This window comes from Schistocerca cancellata, chromosome 4 (assembly GCF_023864275.1).
Source record: "Schistocerca cancellata isolate TAMUIC-IGC-003103 chromosome 4, iqSchCanc2.1, whole genome shotgun sequence".
NCBI lineage: Eukaryota > Metazoa > Arthropoda > Insecta > Orthoptera > Acrididae > Schistocerca > Schistocerca cancellata.
Genome location: NC_064629.1, coordinates 144,105,854 through 144,129,562, shown reverse-complemented (window position 1 = coordinate 144,129,562; position 23,709 = coordinate 144,105,854).

Sequence of the window (23,709 nt, the reverse complement as noted above, 5' to 3'; positions counted from 1 at the left end):
TGTGTAAGCTTAGGGACTGACGACCTTAGCAGTTAAATCCCATAAGATTTCACACACATTTGACCATTTTTGCCTACGTCGATAGCATTGTCTTAGCCCATCATATCCGGCTGCGACATAATAGACTATTAGTCAGACAGCATATCGAAGTTTATTCTCAATTGTACCTTGAGATGAGACTGTCATTCTGTATTGTATCAAGTGATAAAAGTCATAGTGCTCAGCGTCAGTAATAAACACAAACCGTCATTTATATGAACTTGGATTGTTTGCAAGTTAAGTATTTTATATTGATCAAATAATAATAAAATGGTCTAATATCTTTTGTGTGTTACAGTATCCGCTCGACCTCCTCAAGATGCAAATCTGGGCTTGCTACAACACTCTACAGTGTTCAACACAGTGTTTAATGAGTATGACGTTCATAAATACGAAGAATCCGAAGTCCATTGCACATAAAATTTAACTCATCATACCACTTCTGCTCGCGAATATGTACACTATGTGATCAAAAGTATCCAGACACCCCCAAAAACATATTTTTTCATACTAGGTGCCTTGTGCTGCCACCTACTACCAGGTACTACATATCTGCGATCTCAGTAGCCATTAGACATCGCGAGAGAGCAGAATGGGCAGCTCCGCGAAACTCACGGACTTAGAACGTGGTCAGGTAATTGGGTGTCACTTGTGTCATACGCGAGATTTACACACTCCTAAACATCCCTAGGTCCATGTTTCCGATGTGGTAGTGAAGTGGAAACGTGAAGGGACATGTACAGAACAAAAGCGTACAGGCCGACCTCATCTGTTGACTGACGGAGACCGCCGGCAGTTGAAGAGGATCGTAATGTGTAATCTATCCAGACCATCACACAGGAATTCCAAACTGCATCAGGACCCACTGCAAGTTCTATGACAGTTAGGCGGGAGGTGAGAAAACTAGGATTTCATGGTCGAGCGGCTGCTCATAAGCCTCGACGTCTCGCTTGGCGTAAGGAGCGTAAACATTGAACGACTGAACAGTGGAAAAATGTTTTGTGGAGTGACGAATCACGGTACACAATGTGGCGATCCGATGGCGGGGTGTGGGTATGGCGAATGACCGATGAACGTCATCTGCCAGCTGTGTAGTGCCAACAGTAAAATTCGGAGGCTGTGGTGTTATGGTGTGGTCGGGTTTTTCATGGAGGGGACCTTTCCCCTTGTTGTTTTGCATGGCACTATCACAGCACAGGTCTACATTGATGTTTTAAGCACCTTCTTGCTTCCTATTGTTGAGGTGCAATTCGGGGATGGCGATTGCATCTTTCAACAAGATCGAGCACCTGTTCGTAATGCACGGCCTGTGGCGGATTGGTTACACAACAACAACATCCCTGTAATGGGCTGCCCTTCACAGAGTCCTGACCCGAATCCTACAGCACACCTTTGGAATGTTTTGGAGCGCCGACTTAGTGCCAGGCCTCACCGATCGACATCGATACCTCTTCTCAGTGCAGCACTCCGTGAAGTGCAGAAAACTTCCAACGCCTGATTTAATGTATGTCGGCGAGAATGGAAGCTGTCATCAAGGCTAATGGTGGGCCAATAGCATATGAATTGCCGATGGAGGGCGCCACGAACTTATAAGTCATTTTCAGCCAGGTGTCCGCATACTTTTGATCACATAGTGTAGGTGCACTAAATGGTGCTATCTGCAAGTTCACGTCAACAGCTGTCAGACGTCAGTTAATACCGGTCAATGTCATTAGCGTTCTGTCAGTTCGAGTGGTCCCAGCAGCCACCTCTCCGAAAGTTTTCTTGGAATCTGTAAATAATATGCACAAAACAAACAACACACACTTTGAAACTGCTTGGCAGATTAAAACTGTGTGCCGCACCGAGACTCCAACTCGGGACTTTGCCTTTCACGGGCAAATATTCAACCATTTGAGCCACCCAAGCATGACTCACAACCCGTCCCCACAGCTTCAATTCTGCCAGTACCTCACCTCGTACCTTTCAAGTTCGAGTCTCGGTCCGGCATACAGCTTTAACCTGCCAGGGAGTTTCATATCAGCGCACACTCCGCTGCAAAGTGAAAATCTCATACTGGGAACTCACACTTCATAAAAACATGATGGATGTAGGCCGAAACCAAGTTCCACAATTTGACTGAGCGACTTGTAGCAGGAACTTGATTACCCGACAGTCAAGCTACACCTCGTTATCAGCTTGACTGTAGTGCCGCGAAAAAGATAACAACAGTAGTCGTCATCCAACAAAAGAGTGATTTTTCCCACCCTTCCTTTCTTGAACGGCACAGCAGCGAGTTCCGAAACGTTGAAGAATTATTCTCAAATGAACAACACCTGCACTCCATAATCGAGTCCCTTATTTCACTCATTCACAGTACTTTACAACAGGTAACCTAATAAATTATTAAGAGATGGTACTGATCATCCATGGTACACAAAAGAGGTCAGAATACTATTGCAGAAACAACGAAAAAAGCATGCTAAATTTAAAAGAACGCAAAATCCCCATGACGAAAAGTTTGACAGAAGCTCGAAATTTAGCGTGAACATCAATTCGAGATGCTTTTAATAGTTTCCAAGACAAACCTCTGTCTCAAAATATGGCAGTAAACCCAAAGAGATTCCGGTTATATGTAAAGTGCACCAGTGGCAAGACGTAATTAACACTTTCACTGTGCAATAACAATGGTGATGTTATTGATGACAGCGCCACTAAAACGGAGTTGCTAAGACATGAGTAACTTTGAAGTAGATATCCTTGGTCTAGCGGAACAACTTAAAACACTTAAGAAAGGCAAGGCTTTCGGTCTAGACTGTATACCGGTCAGGTTCCTTTCAGAGTATGGTGATAAAAATAGCTGCGTACGTAGCAATGATATACAACCGCTCGCTCTCAGAAAGATCCCTACCCAGAGATTGGAAAGTTGTACGAGTGACACACCAATACCCAAGAAAGGAAACAGGGGTAATCCGCAGAATTACAGATCTATATCACTGATGTCGATTTGAAGTAGGATTTTGGAACATATACTGTGCTCGAACATCATGAATCACATCGAAAAAAAAAAAGGTTTACTGACAAATAGCCAACACGGATTCACGAAACATCGTTTTTGTGAAACATAACTAGCTCTTTATTCTCATGAAGTAATGAGTGCTATCGACAGGCGACTTCAAATTGATTCCATATTTGTAGATTTGCAGAAGACTTTTGACACCGTTTCTCACAACCGATTTCTAATTAACATGACTGCCTATTGAGTATCGTCCTAGTTGTGTGATTTCCTTCAGAAACTCATGGAAAGTCATTGAGTAAAACAAAGTAATAACTATCGTTCTTCAAGGAAGTCTTTTCGGCCCTATTTTTTCCTGATCTATATAAATGATTAGGACACAATCTGAACAGTCCTCTTAGATTGTTTGCAGATGATGCTGTCATCTACCTTCATGTACTGTCATGAGATGATAAAAACGAAGTGCAGTATCATTCAGACAAGATATCTGTACGGTCCAAAAAGTGGCGAATCACTCTAAATGATGATGAAAAGTCATCCATACGAGCACTAAAAAGAATCCGCCAAATTTCAGTTACACGATAAATCACACAAATTTAAAGGCTGTAAACTCAACTAACTGCTTAGGTATTACAGTTACGAATAACTTAAGGTGGAACAATCATGTAGATAATGTTGTGGAGAAAGCAAACCAAAGACTACGATTAGTTGACAGAACGCTTAGAAAATATAACAGGTCAACTAAAAAGACTGCTTACGCTAGCTTGTCCGCCCTCTTCTGGAGTACTGCTGCACTGTGTGCGATCCGCACCAGTACAGGATTGACGGAGGACGTCGAAAAACTTCAAAGAAGGGCAGCTCGTTTTGTATAATCGCGAAATAGGGAAGAGAGTGCGGCGGATATGATACACGAATTGAGGTTCCAGTCATTAAAACAAAGCCGTTTTTTGTTGCAGCAGGTCCTTCTGATGAAATTTCAGTCACCGATTTTCTCCTCGGAGTATGAAAATAATTTGTTGGAGCCCACCTACATAGGGAGAAATGATAATCACAATAAAATAAGAGAGGTCAGACCCAGAAAGATTCAAGTGTTCGTTTTTCCCGTGAAACGGTAGAGAAGTAGCTCAAAGATGGGTCGGTGATCCTCTACCAGATACTTAATTGTGAATTTCAGAGTAGCCATGTAGATGTAGAGGTGATATTCTTCGTTCCAAAAACTGAAATTTCTAATGAAACACGCCTTTCTTGCTTTCGTACGGGGGTAGTAATCTATGTTATGGGATATAATCAGTTTTTGTGTCTCCTAAAAAAATACAGTTATTGTGGAATGACATATACCCAAACACAATAACTCGGTTTTATAATAAATGACAAGATGCTCTTCCTCCCCCCCCTTGCCCCTCTGAAAATACGAAAATACTTCTGTGACCTCCAGTGATACTTTCCTATTATAAGGGTCAGTCAAACGAAAACGAGACACATGGGGAAAAAGTAAGTAAACTGCTTATTATTTCAAAAGTAATCACCATACCAGTTAACACATTTATCCCACTGTGTGGCAAAACGATCAATGCCTTCATGCAACAATGTTTACAGTTTCCTATGAAACCAGGATTGTACCCTGGCTATTTCCTCTTCTTCCGCAGCAAGTCGACAACCACGATTGTCTTTCTTCAGGGCACCAGACATGTAGAAATCGCAAGGGGAGAGAGCGGAATTCCGTGGAGAAAGTATTTCCATTCCAATCTGGTAGATGCAATTGGCAGTTACTGCATATGGTAAAAGAACATGATATTAATTATTTGTACTCTCATAATTTGCTGTTCGTCTTAACACTACACTGAAATTATGGCTTCCCAAGAATATCCATTTCAAAATCTTCAGTGGAATTGGCAATTTTAATAACAGCCTAACAAAATTTAAGTATAGTTTAAATATGGCATGCAGTATCCACCACAAAAATTGCGCTGAAATATGTATATTATAGTGAAACTCGATTACCATAAGAAAAGGCTTGTAAAGAAAAACGTATCACGGCTTAATTAAGTGAAATGAAACCAGTAAACGAATTTCCTCAGATACATTACGTTCAATTGCTTCTCGTGAAATGCATGTTAGCAAAAAATTTGTTATTCGCAACATCTAGCAGCAGTAACGCTACAATCAGTATCAGCAATGCAATGATGAAGATGCGGGCTGAACTTCCGAAGTGCGTCGTGGAACAATCACCACAAATTCGTGACAGTATAAAGTGTTGTAGTTTTTTTAAAGCAACATCGTTATCAATACTTAATAAGGTGCTACGACAGTAGGGAACAAATCAACATTTGTTGGTGAAGAATGCAACTAAGCGCAAATACTCACGGAGCTCACGAGATCCAGCACGCATAAAATAAAATCAACTACTGATACCTCAGTTCATGAAGGTGTAGTTAAATGTTTCCATATGTAACATTCTAACAAAACCACTTTTGACCGTCGGGGAAGTTTGAGGTTCTGTGAAACAGCTAGGAAATATTAGTCCTAGATCACCACCTTCGTGATGACTGTCATTTCCTCTGGCATAATAATCTGCGCCTGTCACGTCGATAATGACCTGAATTGCTTAGCGGTATTGTCTGTCAAGGGATCACGCGCAAACTAGTCAAATTGTTCAAATGTGTGTCAATCTTATGGGATTTAACTCAAAAATGGTTCAAATGGCTCTGAGCACTATGGGACTTAACATCTATGGTCATCAGTCCCCTAGAACTTCGAACTACTTAAACCTAACTAACCTAAGGACAGCACACAACACCCATCCATCACGAGGCAGAGAAAATCCGTGACCCCGCCGGGAATCGAACCCGGGAACCCGGGCGTGGGAAGCGAGAACGCTACCGCACGACCACGAGATGCGTGCGGGACTTAACTGCTAAGGTCATCAGTCCCTAAGCTTACACACTACTTAACCTAAATTATCCTAAGGACAAACACACACACCCATGCCCGAGGGAGGACTCGAACCTCCACCGGGATCAGCGGCACAGTCCATGACTGCAGCGCAAACTAGTCAGTGAAGTCTTTTGCCCGTGATTCTGCCCAGCATGTCTGGCCTGTCTTTGAACAGCAGATTGAACACGGGGAACTTCCGTGTAAAACAGGCAGCGCTGACAGCTCGCCTGTTTCGCATTACACTGAAGCGTCAAAGAAACTGTTACAGGCATGCTGTTCAGATACAGAGATATGTAAACAGGCGGAATATGGTGCTGCGGTCGGCAACGCCTATATAAGACAACAAATGTCTAGCGCAGTTGTTAGATCGGTTACTGCTGCTACAATGGCAGGTTATCAACACATAAGTGAGTTTAAACGTGGTCTTATAGCCGGCGCGCGAGCGATGGGACACAGCATCTCCAAGGCAGCGACAAAGTGAGGATTTTCCCGTACGACCATTTCACGAGTGTACTGTGAATATCAGGAATCCGGTAAAACATCAGATCTCCGACATCGCTGCTGCCGGAAAAAGATCCTGCAAGAACGGGACCTACGACGACCGAAGAGAATCGTTCAACGTGCCAGAAGTGCTACCATTCCGCAAATTGCTGCAGATTTCAATACTGGACCATCAACAAGTGTCAGCGTGCGAAATACTCATCGAACCATCTTCGATATGGGCTTTCGGAGCCGAATGTCCACCGGTGTACCCTTCATGACTGCACGACACAAAGCTTTACGCTTTAACACCGACATTGGACTGTTGATGACTGGATACATGTTGCCTGGTCAGACGAGTCTCGTTTCAAATTGTATCGAGCAGATAGACGTGTACGGGTATGTCTCCATCTCATGAATCCATGGACCCTGCATGTCAGCAGGGACTGTTCAAGCTGATGGAGGCTCTGTAATGGTGTGGCGCGTGTGCAGTTGGAGTGATATGGGATCCCTGATACGTATAGATACGACTCTGACATGTGACACATACTTAAGCATCCTGTCTGATCACCTGCATCCATTCATGCCCATTGTGCATTCCGACGGACGTGGGCAATTCCAGCAGGACACTGCAACACCCCACACGTCCAGAATTGCTACAGAGTGGCTCCAGGAATACTCTTCTGAGTATAAACACTTCCGCTGGCCACCAAACTCCCCAGACATGAACATAATTGAGCATATCTGGGATGCCTTGCAACGTGCTGCTCAGAAGACATCTCCACCCCCTGGCACTCTTACGGATATATGGACAGCCCTGCAGGATTCATGGTGTCAGTTCCCTCCAGCACTACTTCAGACATTAATCGAGTCCATGCCACGTCGTGTTGCGGCACTTTTGCGTGCTCGCGGGGCCCCACACGATATTAGGCAGGTGTGCTAGATCCTTTGGCTCTTCAGTGTATAATTCGCTGTAATTTTTTCTTCCTATCTACGTAATTCTGTAGCTCTCAATTCGTTCGAGCAATCAATCATTCATGATAGGAAACACAGTCATAGCTCAGTCACTCAAAATGATTCTGAAATTTTACTTGTTAGAATGAAATCAGGCGATGATTATTCTTCTCTGCAGGCTCGTGCTTTGCGGCAGTCTGCTAATCTGTACAAATAAAATGCCTCGTAATTTTGGGAGCGTTGTATAATCAGTCGGGAAACCTCAGATCAAGCGGATATTTGGCTTTGATGAAGTTTAACCTTTCTAAGAAGTAATGGAGCTCTTGGATTATTAAATGCAGGTTCGTATCCAGTCTTTCGGAAGTCCCTTCTGATTAACAACTACGCAATATATCGATAAATATAATTAATTCTCAAATTTCAAATACACACCTCTTATTTGAAGGATCCATCTATATATATTTCCTTTTAATCGCACAGTTCGTATCAGTTATCTTCTGTGATAAATCTCAACAATCAGATTACAGAATGAGATTTTCACTCTGCAGCGGAGTGTGCGCTGATATGAAACTTCCTGGCAGATTAAAACTGTGTGCCCGACCGAGACTCGAACTCGGGACCTTTGCCCGCGAAAGGCAAAGGTCCCGAGTTCGAGTCTCGGTCGGGCACACAGTTTTAATCTGCCAGGAAGTTTCAATCAGATTACAGTTCTTCCAAACCAAGCTCAGGCTAATCGGCACGAAGACAATCTCGGAAGCTTTTTTCTAACAACCACCAGAGAGAGTACTACAAAGAATACTTATGCGCTCATGGCATAGCTATTGTATGAACTACTTTTCGCATGGATTCTGCGAGTATGAAGATAGAAAATTAGTAAACGTCATTCAAGGGTAGAATTGTATCAGAATAATTCATCGAATGTAAAGAGATATTACATCGCCATTGTCAGTCTTGCTGCACCGTCGGATAAGATGGAGCAACACGTTAAACAGTCTAAACTGCTCGATTGCATCATGTTATTCAACGTCTTTCAAAATAATTTCCGTTTGACAAAAATGGACGCTTCCATTGTCAATAGATAGTTGTTGGCACCACAATGAGAATGAGAACCCAGTCACTTTCTTTTCCAGGCTGTATTTTCAAAGACTAACTACGTGCTGCAGTTTTTCTATAAAGGGCAGTCAAATGAAGACGAGACGGACGGAGAAACAGTAAGTGAACTGTTTATTGTTAGAAAAGTAACTGTTGATACATTTAACCCACAGTGAGGCAAGTCCGTCGAAGTCTTCATGGAAAAATGTTTGCGTTTACCTATGGAAACATGTATGTACCCAGGCGCGCTGCCTTTCATGCGAAGTAGATCGACGGCCATGGTTTTCTCTCGTCAGGGCTCTAAAAATATGGAAATCACATGGAGAGAGATCGGAACTGTATGGAGAATGTGCAAGGGCTTCCCAGCGAAACTTACGCAGCGTAGTCGAAACAACCTTGGCAACAAGTGAACCCGCCAGTTACATACACGGCAGTAGCAGTAACTACTTTTAATAATCCTATATTTATTAACATTCGTTTTTGTGTGCATTGTTATGTCAGTTGTAAAGAGAACGTTATGAAGGATGAATTATTTCATTCAAAAGACATATTAAAATCGCTAAATATGTTAGGTAAAGTATACACGTAAATAAAAATAAAGAAATTTTCGTAACTCTTGCTCCATCAAGTCCCCCGCTATATTACTTTCTTTGGGTGGTATCAGTAAATACGTACAATTTCTGTCTTCTGCTAGGAGGTCAGACACTGCACTTCTGTTTCGGAGAACGGCACTTCAAATCATCGCCGAACCATCCTGATTTATGTATTCCGTGATTTCCCTACTTCACATTAGACAAATGCCAGCATGGTTGCTCAGCGAGGTGGTGCACTGGTTAGGACACGAGAGTCGCATTTAGGAGGGCGACAGTTCAAATTCGTGTCCGGCTATCCCGATGTAAGTTTTTTTGATTTCCGTAAATCGCTTCAGGCAAATGAAGAGATGGTTCCTTTAAAAGGGCACGGCCGACTTCCTTTCCAATTCTTCCCCAACCCGATGGGACTGATGACCTCGCTGTTTGGTCCCCTCTCCACAAATCAACCAACCAACTAGCATGGTTCCTTAGAAAACGTGCCATCAGTTTCCTTCCACATCCTTCCTCTGTCCGAGCTTGTGCTCATATCTTCCTTCCTATCTTCCGTTAGGATATACACGGTCTCATCACATTAACGTAACCACCGTCTATATTCGACGCCAATGTGTAATATCCACTCGCAAATGGCAGGTGACAGCACTAACAGTGGAGGGTATATTAAGCGTGACGGTGGTGGAGGTAGAGCGGTGGATGCAGAAAACAGTTCACTCAATGTCGTAATGCGGATATGGAGTTATTTATCTTCATCCAAAAGGGTATGATCATTGACTTTCAGGCCAAGGATGGAAGTATTTTCGAAACGGCTAAGTTTATAAATTTTTCGCATGCCGCCGTGGTTGAAGCATACCGTCCATGGAAAAATGACGTTATCCAAAACTGGTGCCGAGGCAACTGTTGCGCACGACAGACTGTAGACGACAGGGGTGAAGGACGGCTGTGAAGATGTGTAAGGACGAATAGGCATGTAACTGTTGTGCAACTAACAGCCCAGATGAACCAGGGAGCTACCTTTTTTTTTTCTTCCCTGAGGGGACAGAGCGGGCTGTTTTAGGGCTTGCTATTTGCCCTTTTCAGCCATGGGTTTATACATTTTATTTTTAAACAATTTTTACATTTCTCTTGCTACATAGTGCAAGTTTTCTTTTGGTCATTAACAATTACAATAATCTTTTGAAATTTTAACATTTACAATGATATTTTAACAATTGCAATGATATTTTAGCAATTTCTGTGATATTTTAACAATTTTTTTTGTTAATATTACATTATAGTATCGTTTTCTTTCAATTAATTTTACAATGCAATTTGTTCTTTGCCACTAATAGTTTATAATTACAGATATTTTATAATACAGGTAACTACTTATGCTACTATACATATGCATTTTTGTGGTTGACTGTGATAATGTCCTCCATGTCCGGTCTTTTGTTTAAGATGTGATTTCCGTATCTGGCTCTCATTTTGGCTAACCTGGTTTGTAGTGGCTCCATTCTGGTTGCCTCATATACTTCATTGCTGGGTGTTATATACGGTAGCCTTGCGATACTTCGTAGGAGTCTGCATTCTGTGTTGAACAGTCTTTTTGCGGTCGGTGCATGTATGCCTCCCAGGGCTGCTGCTGCATACTCTAGAACTGGACGAATGAAGGTTTTGTACGTATGTATTGCTGTTCGAGTAGGGAGCTACCAATAATATTCCTCAATGACCTTTCAGCGTACTTTGAGCCTCCGTAGCAGGCGCTTGGTTCATTCACCCATGCTGACTGCTGTTCATCGGCAAAGAAGATTGGAATTTGCGCACCAGTGTGGCAACTGGACGTCCACTGAGTAGCTACAGGTGGCCTTTTCAGATGAATCATGTTTTATGCACCATCGGACAGATGGCCGTTAGCGTCTACTGCGTGAAACGCCTGAAAGAAAACACCTAGCGAGCGTTGTGGTCTGAGGAATGTTCTCATGGCATTCTGTTGTGTACATAGTTCGACGTAGTCAGCGCGTACACAACTTTCCCACTAGAGCGCGCCCCGCTAAGCACAACAACGCAGGCACAGCGCTCGTCCGTCTCCGCACTACAAGATGGCGCTGCCTTAGAGACGGACCAAATTCTGCTTAATTCTGCTTAATATGTAACGCAGCCAATGAGATTGCTGCTAACGTAGACACTTTTCTCCTCACGGATCACACTCGCACAGTGATACCTTAACACGCGAGGTATTATAACTAGTGTATAGACTCCGATTAGTCAGTCTGCATTAATCTGCATTTGTCTGCATTAGTCTGCATTAGTCTGCATTTATCTGCACCTATCTGTACCAGTCTACATTAGTCTGTAACAGTCTACAGTCAAGTTTCAGTCCGCACCTAATAAGATTACCATATTCCTGTACATAGCCATGAAGATAAATGAATAGACACTTTGTCAAGTATCAGAGATATGTGAGAATAAGATTAACGTACCAAGACCAAAGGAACTTCAGATTGTCAATTGTAAACAGCATCCAGAATCAAGTTACGTAATGTCTATGCTTTTTATTATTTTAATAAATGTGTGTGAAAATTAATCAAGTTCTGTTTAAAGTTGGTCACCATCAATCTGCTACTCTAAGCGTGCAAGTGGCATTTCTATCGTCTGACCTAACGGCAGAAGATAAACACGCCACGATAAGACCACGAGACATATTGCTGACACTCGCCTTCTTCGTTAGAGCGACAAGTCAAATAATCTGATGGTGATGTACCGAAGGTCTTACAGTACGCACACCACACATTCCTTGGGTGATCTCGTCATTTTGGAAGGCAAAATGGATCAACAAAAGTATGCATTTATCCTTGGGGACGATGTCCACCCGTACAAGTAGTTTGATTTTCCTCGGTGCGATGGCATCTACCAGTAGGACAATGCTAGGTGTGTCGCAGTGTACGCGCATGGTTCGTAGAGCACCAGGATGAGTTTACCGTACACCTCTGGCCGCCAACACCACGTATTTAAACGCAATCGAGAATCTGTGAGACCATCTCCATCGGACTGTTCGCGCCATTCGTCCTCGACCGATAAACCTACCGCAGCTGGCCACAGCACTGGAGTTGACATGGCGCCACAACCCTGTCGGTATAGGGTGACCATACGTCCCGATTAATCGGGATTGTCCCGTTTTTTGAGGCTCAAAAATTTGTCCCGACTTTTTTCAAAAACAACCAATTTGTCCCGATTTTCAAGGATTATTTTCAGACATTTACAAAGTGGATAAAATATTTTCTGAGTGTCGATTTTATAAACTATCAATGGAAACTGACATTCCGTACGTTGGTACCCCCTGATAATGTACAGCTTAAGCACTATAATTGTTGCGTACTGCCGGCCGCGGTGGCCGTGCGGTTCTAGGCGCTCCAGTCCGGAGCCGCGCTGCTGCTACGGTCGCAGGTTCGAATCCTGCCTCGGGCATGGGTGTGTGTGATGTCCTTAGGTTAGTTAGGTTTAAGTAGTTCTAAGTTCTAGGGGACTGATGACCACAGCAGTGCTCAGAGCCATTTGAACCATTTCTTTTGTTGCGTACTCTTATTTTCTTTGCTTTTGCTTGCCATTGTTGTCAGCACTCAGTATCGGCTTCGTGAAGTGCTAGCACGTCGTGGCGATGCCGAAACAAAAATCAAAGTTTTCGGAAGAGCTTCGGAGAAAATTTCCTTGCTTCACTGCTACAGACAATGGCTGTTCTGCAAAATGTAACGTATGTAACTGTGCTGTATCCGTGTCTCATGGTGGTGCTGCAGATCTAAAGCATCATATGGAATCAGAGAAACACAGGAAGAATCTTCGATCGGCAGGTTCCTCGCAAAAAATGACGAGATATTTTGTAACTTCAAATACACAGGAACAGAAAAACGTAGCTGCAGGAGAAGGAACCCCTGTCATTCCATGTTGTTAAACACCACCAAAGCTATCGTTCTAATGATTGCAGTGTTCAACTAAACAAAAAAATTTTTCCTGATTCTAAGATTGCAGAAAATGTTTCGAGTGGAAGAACAAAGTGTGAAGCAATTATCAACAATGTTATAGCTCCGAATTCTCAGAAACAGGTAATAGCTGCTGTATACAATGCAAAATACTTTTCATTATCTATTGATGCTAACAACCACGGGCATCAGAAAATTTTTCTTGTGATAGTTCAGTATCTTTCTGTAAGTGAGGGTGGACTGCAGACGAAATTGCTTGATCTTGATGAATTGCAGAACGAGAAGTCCGGAACAATTTCCAATTATCTTTCTCATGTTATACAGTCATTCAGTATCATCTCAAAGCGTGTTGCATTTGGTGCAGACAATACTAACTGTAATTTTGGGGGGTTAATGAAGAATGAGGGTAATAATGTTTTCACACATCTGAAAGAAAAATTAAAAAACTCCAACATTGTTGGCATAGGTTGGCAAGCACATGTTGTTCCTAACACACTTCAAAGTGCTTGTGATGTTTTACCTGTTGACATTGACTGCATTGTCATGAAGTTGTACGACCATTATCATATTTTTTCCATTCGTGTTGCAGAACTCACTGAATTCTGTGAATTTGTTGGTGTCACTTACAAAAATTTACTTTCCTTTTCCAAAACAAGGTGGTTTTCATTGTTGCCAGCCATAGAAAGGGTCTTGAAAGTGTATGAACCTTTGAAATCTTACTTTTTGTCACAGTCTAACTCAAAATGCCCTGCAATCTTATCGACTTTTTTCAGTGATCCTATAAATGAATGTCATTTACTTTTTGTACATTCATAAATGAGTGTTTTCCAACAGTCCATTCTGAGCACTGAAAAACAGAATAATTCCATATGTGAAGTATTAGCAGTCTTAAATAAAGCTTTGACAAGTCTAAATTCAAGGAAACATGAACATTTTGTACCACTAAGTCTAAAAGAACTGCTGAATGATTGTGATGACCAGTCTGTTAAGAAATTTGACATAGCAGTATCAACGTTTTATGATGCTTCAGTAGACTATTTATCCTCATGGTTACAGGGAATAGCTGAGTTTTCTGTATTCTCATGGATGATGCTCACAGAACCGCCAGAATGGTCAGTAGTTGAAAATACTTTAATGTGGCTAAATGAAAAGGGCATTCTAGTAAATGACAGCCTCTTATTTGATGAAATAGTTCATATACAGTCATTTGTAAAACTACAAGTGGAAACAGACAGTGAACAATGGAATCAGTTGATGGCACACGAAAAATGGTGTAGGTTTTTCAGATCTTGCCAGTGTAATGAGCAGTTCAGAGAATCGCTTAATATAGCACAGTACTTCTTTTCACTCCCTGCCCACAATGCAAATGTTGAAAGAGTTTTCAGCTTACTGTCGTCACAGTGGACAGATGAGAAGAATAGATTTACGGCGAGGAGCGCTAAGTGTACTTTACTGACCTGTGTAAACTTCAGTAAATACAGTTGCACTGACTTCTACTCATACCTATTAGGCAAACCTGAGTTGCTGAATGAAATTTCATCTTCGAAGAAATATGATTGCAGTGTGGAATCCACAAAACCATAAATTTCTTGTGTTCACTAAGAACTTTTTTTGTAGTGATTGTTACTGTTTGTCTTTCTACATTCTGTGTTATAAACGTTACATTTCTTAATAAGTACATTTCTGAAAACTTGAAATGTACTTCTTTCCAGTCTTTCTATTCTTTGTTTGGTTTTGTACACACACACACACACACACACACACACACACACACACACACACAAATATCAGTGAAGGCTATATTTGCATAGGAAGAAGAAATGTTAGCATTAAAAGTTATATTTAACGAGAAATAAAAATTGTCCCACTTTTTGGCCAAGAAAATGTATGAAAATACCACTTTTGTCCGAAGAAAATATGGTCACCCTATGTCGGCAGCTTCCAGAACCTCAATGGCCCTCTTCCTGCACGTCTCGCAGCACTGCACCCTTCAAAAAGTGCTTATTCAGGTTATTGACAGATGGTCACATTAAAGTGACTGGACAGTGTATTACCTGAGGCGAGACATTGTATTCTAAGCTTAGAAAATATATTACAGAAAAGTAACTGATGAGGTTCCAACTGTGGTAACAACAGGTTAATGCACTTCATCCAACGATTTCCGGTCACCTTATTTCATCCTTGGAGCGCAAATCTCGAAGGCTTGCAATATATCCATCTACCGTTGTTACAAAGTCTCCATAGGACTGAAAATTTTTTCCAGACACAAATTTCTTTTGATCTGGGAACAAGACGAAGTGAGGGTGTACAAAAATACTGCAAATAAGGTAGACGTACCAAGAATTTGTACTTCGAATCCCTCAGCTTTCGCTCTGCCAAACCATCTTAGTGAGCAGGTTCATTGTCCTGATGAAAACTGCTTTAAATTTCTTTTAGAATCCACATCCACCTTTGGTACGTTTTCGTGGATTTTGTCCAGCAGACTTCCCGTAGTACTCACCAATTATTGCTATAACATTCGTGCCGGCCGGTGTGGCCGTGCGGATCTAGGCGCTACAGTCTGGAGCCGAGCGACCGCTACGGTCGCAGGTTCGAATCCTGCCTCGGGCATGGATGTGTGTGATGTCCTTAGGTTAGTTAGGTTTAATTAGTTCTAAATTCTAGGGGACTGATGACCTCAGCAGTTAAGTCCCATAGAGCTCAGAGCCATTTGAACCATTTGGTAGCTGTCCACTCGCTTCCATTCACCGCTGCGACTACTACTTCGTTTCTGGCGTGACATGGTGGACTCACGTCTCATCTACAGCACAAAATCGAAAAGAAGCAGTTCAGTTCTTACCAAAATGCTACAAAAGTTACTTAGAAATTCATTTCCGCACTTACTTTTGGTCATCATTTAATAAACGCGACTCATATCTTGCTCAAAGTTTTTCGTACACTATTTAATTAAAAACGTACCGTAGGCAGTCTTCGTATATTCTCAGCTTGTTAAGTAATTCTCAAACCTTCAATCGCCGAAGTGGTGTTCAGTTCTGACGTGCTTAATGAGAATTATCTTCAAGACAAGTAAGGTCAGGTCTTAATTCAGCCGGCCATCTCTTACATGTTCAAAATGAAGCAGCAATAAAGTTTTGAAAAGTCTGTAAGTCTGAACGAATTTCTATAAGCAATAAGCAGTCTACCACTATTTTCAGACAGCACAGAATTTCAGTTAACTGAAGGAAACATACAGAACACAATACTCTAAAATGTCATACAAACAAAAGCATTCCCACAGTTCATATTGACACAAAACTTACGTTGTTCTGCCAACTAAGTAAAAACTAAATTTCTCTTCCTTAAATTAAATTAAAATTACACTACTGACCAAAAAATTTGCGACACCATGAAAGTAGCATTAAGTATACGACATACTTGGGTATGCAGATGATCTGCATTTTAGCAGAAACGCAAAAAGTAGGTAGGAGCAATGCCATTTTCATTTTATATGTAAGGAATAATTACGCAGCGTGTTTCACATTCAGAAATCACATCTGGATGTTGGTTGCTTGCCAAATGATCGTGTTAAGCCTCCAAGAACAAATACTACCACGTATCGGAATTACGAGGGCGTGCTGAAAGTAATACCTTCGAATTTTTTATTCTGTTTCAATATCGGTAAAGGTGTTATATGTTATGAATATTACTCGATCAACGTTTACACTTCTCTGACGCAAGTTGCAACGCTGTGCTGCTAAAGGGCTCCGAATTACAGCGCATAACGTAGCGGTGTGTAACGTTAACTATGTCGGTGCATGAGAAACAGCGAGTTGCAAACGATTTTCTAAAGCCAGAAAACGTGCCTTCAATTGAGCACCCTCCCCTTCCGGTGCCTTGGGTTCACTGTCATCGACCCAATTTGGCCCAATCCGATATTCATCTGTTTCCAGAACTTAAAGTATACCTTCGAGGACTTCACTCTAATAGTGATGAAGCGGTGCAAGCAGAAGTGAGGTTATTGGTCCGTCAAGTCAAACGTTCTACAGTAACTGGTCTCTCGTTGGGAGAAATGAGTTCGTCACTGAAGAGACTATGTTGAGAAATAAATATATAGACATGAAGAATAAAGATGTATAATTTTAAAAGCTTTAAGAGTTTTCACATAAAAAATTCGGAGGCATTACTTTTCAGAACGCCCTCGTAGACAGTGTCTCTATCTTGGCTATTCGAAATTGCCACTTGCATTAAACGGATCCCGTAACTGTCAGGCGAACTGTGTATCGATGTCTAAAGAGGGCTGTATTAAACAACCTGCAAGATCTCAAAGACCCCATATGACATTGCCCGAAAGAACAGATATAGTGATCGTCTGCGGTGCAGGATCACACAGCCATGTACCGACCTTCAGTCAGAATATGGTAAAGACAAATAGCCACATGGGCTGTGTAACGTCGTCTGGAGCCCCATGGACGGTAAATGTTATGTACTGGACCCCCTTGCATTTTGCAGTATGGTGCGGACGTAAACACTAGGCCTTGTTTACTGGTCAATTTGTTACCACAACCATCTTTTCTGCTTTCTCATTCGTTGACTTCGCTAATTCACAACCAAAGTGTCGCCTTCCAACCTAACCCAGACTTCAGGCTGCACTACAGAATTATGGGGCAGGGGGGGAGGGGGGGGGACGGGTGACCAATACACAACGTTAGTCCCGTGGACTGTCAGCATAGCGACCATTGTAGCATCGTCCCTTGACAAGGAAGCACAGGCAGGCGCACCAATGATAATGCACACAACAGTAACAGTGGACGAAGGAAAGTTTCTGTTTACAGCATTATGATGAATTTATCCGTGTATGGGGGATCCCACGAGAATGAATGTTGCCAGATTGCATCCCTCATTGTCATATAGGCCCAGCACCTGATGTAATGAAACCACTGGGCACATAACACGATCACCTGTAATTCACATAGACAGTGATTTGGGAAGCAGGCGATACAATTAGCATAGGAACTCTGGCAACAGTACAGCGTGAGCCCATTCTCTCTTTGAACCACTACTCACACCACTTCAGCTCCATGACTAACGACAGCAGTGAAGTGTCAAATGACTGCCTGGTAACAGTGTAACACCATCTGCAGTGTTCCAAAGCGATCAATGTACTATTTAAAGGGGATGCCTAATATTTTGTCCAGTGAGTTAATCTTCTATTGTATGATCTACAAGTATTAACTCTAGCTTCTTACTGCAATATATCCTCCAATTAAGCAAATTATATTTGCACTGAAGTTAAAGGCGACAAGCAGGGAAGCGTCTATATTTCAGTATGTTTGACACGGCGTGTTGTGTATCCACGAAGTTATGTTACAGGTAAACAACTGCAATCAATGAGGGACGTTTAACTCGCAGTGTGTGGAAGGCGTAGCTCAGGACGGAAGTGGTTCTGTGATGTTGAGAGGGTGTTTTCCGTACCAAAACTTAATCTGAGTGATTTAGGTTACCGTAAACAGAAACTGGGATGCTCATTTCAACGTTCTACGTGACCAATTCTTGCAATTTTTCTATATCTTTATGGTGAGTGTATTGTGGACACTGCAGTCTTCCCAGGTGACAACAGACATTTTGACAGGTCTGCATGCACACGCTCTTGTTTTGATGAACGCTCAGGTATCCTATCGCTCCTCGATTGGCGCTCTGTGTTGCCTGATCTTAATCCCTCAGAAAATGCCTGGAACTAATAACAGCGGCTGGGACGTAGCGATCAATATCCCCGCAATTTGGTAGCTTTACGGGGTGTAACCACCAACGAATGGCTTCAGCCAAATATAGCATCCCTGACGAAACTTATGGACTGTCTTTCTCACTGGATTGAGGCTATTACCGAGTCTGGAGGCGGTGCACATTGTATTATTGTCATGTCTCCTGAGGGTCACCAATTTACTGTCAGGTGTGCATAGCTTCTGTCAACTTTAAATGGAGCAGCTTCCAATATTTAAAAAAAAATTGTAATGTAGTGATGGGTTTTACGAGTGGTTTAAAATATCTGCTTAATAAAATAGGGAGTGAAGAACATAAAACACCTTCTAATATAAACTTAACCGCCTTCATATGATGCTTCTGTGCTTAAGAAACAATAACATAGCGAAAAATATATTCGTAGCACCAACTGAGATGTACGAATATTCTCCGCTTATAGAAAACTTGAGTCCAATATTTGTTGCGGACAATATGGCGACTTGTGAGAAATAATTAACAGAATTAATAGAACAACCTTACTTAAGAATTCGCAGAGGCAGGGTAAAAATTGCTCACAGACAAAAATACATTTCTTTATACTGCGTATTCTCTTCTGTTTTCAGGAATGATCTGACTATTTTGAGAAGTCACAACATCGAGTTTTTCAGACTAATTTCTTCCGAGTCTTACCATACTCAAATTGCCGCATTTATAATACGGTAGCTGATCAAGTGCAACAGCAGCAAGAATATTAATTTCCCATTCCTCTGTCGTCACTTGTTTCTTTTATTACGTTGTCTAGGTGTTACACTATCTCTTTCACAATCTGGCTGAAGAGGTTGATAAATAATTGCCGCGATCGTTGACGTCTTTTGGGATATCTTGCCGCATACTCCGCACAAGAACGAACTCTATTTTTCCTACACTCTCCATACACCATGAGAATGTCAGTTTTTTCTACATTGCTAAATCCCATTGTCCATTCGCGACAAACTGCTTGGACTGTCACACACTAACTGACCATCAAGTCGCAATGCCTTCAAGGAACACACAAGGACACTGTAAGCAAACATAACATCTTACCTAGCAACTATGCAGTATGAATGGCACAAACAAGCGTCGGTGTGGAAACTTTTCAAAATACGATACCTCGTAAACGATTCGCGCTAGAATCCTGCAATAAACACCACTGATGTTCAGATATACCCTACTTTTAGTTTATTGATATCAATAGGCATTATCACCCAAAAAAACTGTATGTTTGTAAAAAAATACACTTTCTAAGTATTACTACAATCTGTTTATTGGCTAACAATACGAGCCTCTGACTACCAATCTATTCTGTGAAAATCGCGCATCAATAACACTTTCCATTTCCGCAATATTTGCGATGCAAGTTTTAGGTATTCACCCTATATATAATATGATCTAAGTATTTACGTAGTGTTATCCTTCATTACTCAGTAGGATGAAGATGGAGGTCTCATATTTAGGCAAACTGGTGTACTTCCACGTTTCACTTATGTCATCATCAACATTCCTTGACGATGAGCTCCATGGAGTCCACATTGTACCCCTACTTACTTCTGTTTCTGGAGATGAGCAAAAAGAAACTTTTTTAAGTCTCGCACGAAAGCTCTTGGTGATCTCGAGGATAGAATCCCTGACGTTATAATTGAAGGTCCTTGTGATTTCCTGGAAAATTACGCAAGTGAAACGTTTGAAGGTGTTATTTTATCTTAATGTTTTTAGCTATAATCGCGTGATCATGTCACATGCAAAAATAAAAGAATCTAGGTCAAACACTTTATTCTTCGAGACAGTATGATCTTTTCTTTCATTTACAAGTGTATCTGCAATGCTAATGTTCATGCTGAATTTAAATTCTAATAGCAATAGTTGTTCAACAGATTCTATGTCAAAAATTAAGTTTTCATACACACGTTTTGTTCCGTACGTTTTTTAAAACTGGTGGTAGCTTCACATACATCGTGAATATATGCAACAAATTAACAAATACCATTTACTGTTCGTTGATGATTTCCTTCCTTCTTTCTTTTTAGGGTCCATATCTCAATCAGTAAATACAGAACCCTCATAGGATCGCTTTGTTTTCCGTCTATCTGTCCGTCTGCTAAGACAATTTTTTTTTCTCAGAAACGGGTCGATGTGTCAAATTGAAATTTATGTCAAATACTAACGACTACGGTCTCTTGACGATGTAAAATACTTGAGCTTCTAAGTCAATGAGATCGAAGGATACGACAATTTATGTCACATAATTTGATACTTGCAAAATCTCTTTACAAAACGTAAAAGAAGACACCGCCCGAATAGGTCTCGAAGGCCCAACGGTACCGAACGCCCACCGTGTCATCCTCAGACCTTAGGCGTTACCAGGTGCGGATACTGAGGGACATGTGGTGAGCACTCTGCTCTCTCGGCCGTTGTCAGTTTTCGTGACCAGTGTCGCTACTTTTCAGTCACGTAGCTCCTCAATTGGCCACACGAGCGCTGAGTACATACCACACGCCAACAGCAGTCGGCAGCACCCATCCGGGTGCTAGCCAAACCCGAAACCCGACAGTGCTTTACTTCGCTAACCTGACGGGAACCGGTGTTACCACTGCTCAACAAAACATATACACTATGTGATCAAAAGTATCAGGACACCTGGTTGAAAATGTTGGTGTTGGCCCACCCTTAACCTTGATAACAGCTTCCACTCTCGCAGGTATACGTTCAATCAGGTGCTGGAAGTTTTCTTGGGGAATGGCAGCCCATTCTTCACGGAGTGCTGCACTGAGGAGAGGTACCGATGTCGGTCGGTGAGGCTTGGCACGAAGTCGGCGCTCTAAAACATTCCAAAGGTGTTCTGTAGTATTCAGGTCAGTACTCTGTGCAGGCCAGTCCATTACAGTGATGTTATTGTCGTGTAACCACTCCGCCACAGGCCGTGCATTATGAGCAGGTGCTCGATCGTGTTGAAAGATGCAATCGCCGTCCCCGAATTGCTCCTCAACAAAGGGAAGCGAGAAGGTGCTTAAAACTTCAATGTAGGCCTGTGCTGTGATAGTGCCACGAAAAACAACAAGGGGTGCAACCCCGTCCATGTAAAACACGATTACACCATAACGCCAACTCCTCCGAGTTTTACTGTTGGCACTACACCCGCTGGCAGATGACGTCCACGGGGCATCCACCATGCCCACATTCTGCCATCGGAACGCCACATTGTGTACCGTGATTCGTCACTTCACACAACGTTTTTCCACTGTTCAAACGTCCAATGTTTACGCCCCTTACACCAAGCGAGGCGTCGTTCGGCATTAACCGGCGTCATGTGTGGCTTATGAGTAGCCGCTTGACCATGAAATCAAAGTTTTCTCACCTCCTGCCTAACTGTCACAGTACTTGCAGTGTATCCTGATGCAGTTTGGAATTCCTATGTGATGATGTGGATAGATGTCTGCCTATTTCGGCGGTCTCTGTTAGTCAACAGACGAGGTCGGCCTGTACGCTTTTGTGCTGTACGTGTTCCTTCACGTTTCCACTTCACTATCACATCGGAAACAGTGGACCTAGGGATGCTTAGGAGTGTGGAAATCTCGAGTAGAGAAGCATGACACAAGTGACACCCAATCACCTGACCTCGCTCGAAGTCCGTGAGTTACGCGGAGCAGGGCCACGGTGGCCGAGCGGTTCTAGGCGCCTCAGTCCCGAACCGCGCGACTACTACGGTCGCAGGTTCGAATCCTGCCTCGGGCATGGATGTGTGTGATATCCTTAGGTTAGTTAGGTTTAAGTAGTTCTAAGTTCTAGGGGACTGATGGCCTCAGATGTTAAGTCCCATAGTGCTCAGAGCCAGTTTTTAGTTATGCGGAGCGCCTCATTCTGCTCTCTCACGATATTTAATTAGATTAGATTAGATTTACTTTCATTCCAATCGATCCGTAGTGAGGAGGTCTTCCAGGATGTAGAACATGTCAGAAAAACAATAATACATGACAAATATTTACTACTCAAACAAATAAGCTAATGTACCATTCCACAGGTCCCAAGTGGAATGATCGTCATTTTTTTAATAAACACTATATGAAAGAATCATTTTACGAACACTAATGCACTAAATTTAAAATAAAAAAGTTTTTTTTATTTTTAAGGTAATAAACATGTAATAGAACTACTATAATACTTATTTACAATGAACACATTACTGCACTGAAATTTTGCAGAGGTTATACACACACACACACACACACAAATCAGTTGGTTCTACTGAGAAATTCATCAATGGAGTAGAAGGAGTTGGCCACAACTAAATCCTTTAGGCTTCTCTTAAACTGAATTTCATTGGTTGTTAAGCTTGTTATGGCTGCTGGCAAGTTATTGAAAATGTGTGTTCCTTAATAATGCACACCTTTTTGTACAAGAGTAAATGACTTTAAGCCATTGTGAAGATTATTCTTATTTCTAGTATTGATTCCATGAACTGAGCTGTTGGTTTGAAAAAGTGATATATTTTTAATGACAAATTTCATTAAGGAATAAATATATTGGGAAGCAGTAGTTAGTATCCCTAGTTCCCTAAACAGGCTTCTGCAGGATGTTCTTGAGTTCACATCACATATAACTCTTAATGCACGTTTTTGTGCCGGGAAAACTTTAGCTTGGCTTGATTAATTACCACAAAAAATAATCCCATATGACATTATGGAATGAACGTAAGCATAGTATGCCAGCTTTTTCATTTTTATATCCCCTATGTCTGACAAAATTCGCATTAGAAATAGAGATTTATTGAGACGCTTCAGAAGTTCTGTCGTGTGCTCCTCCCAGTTGAATTTATTATCAAGCTGTAATCCCAAGAATTTGACACTGTCCACTTCTTCTATCTGCTTGTCATCGTATGTTGGGAATATACTCGTGGGACACCCCTTACAAGTTCTGAACTGCA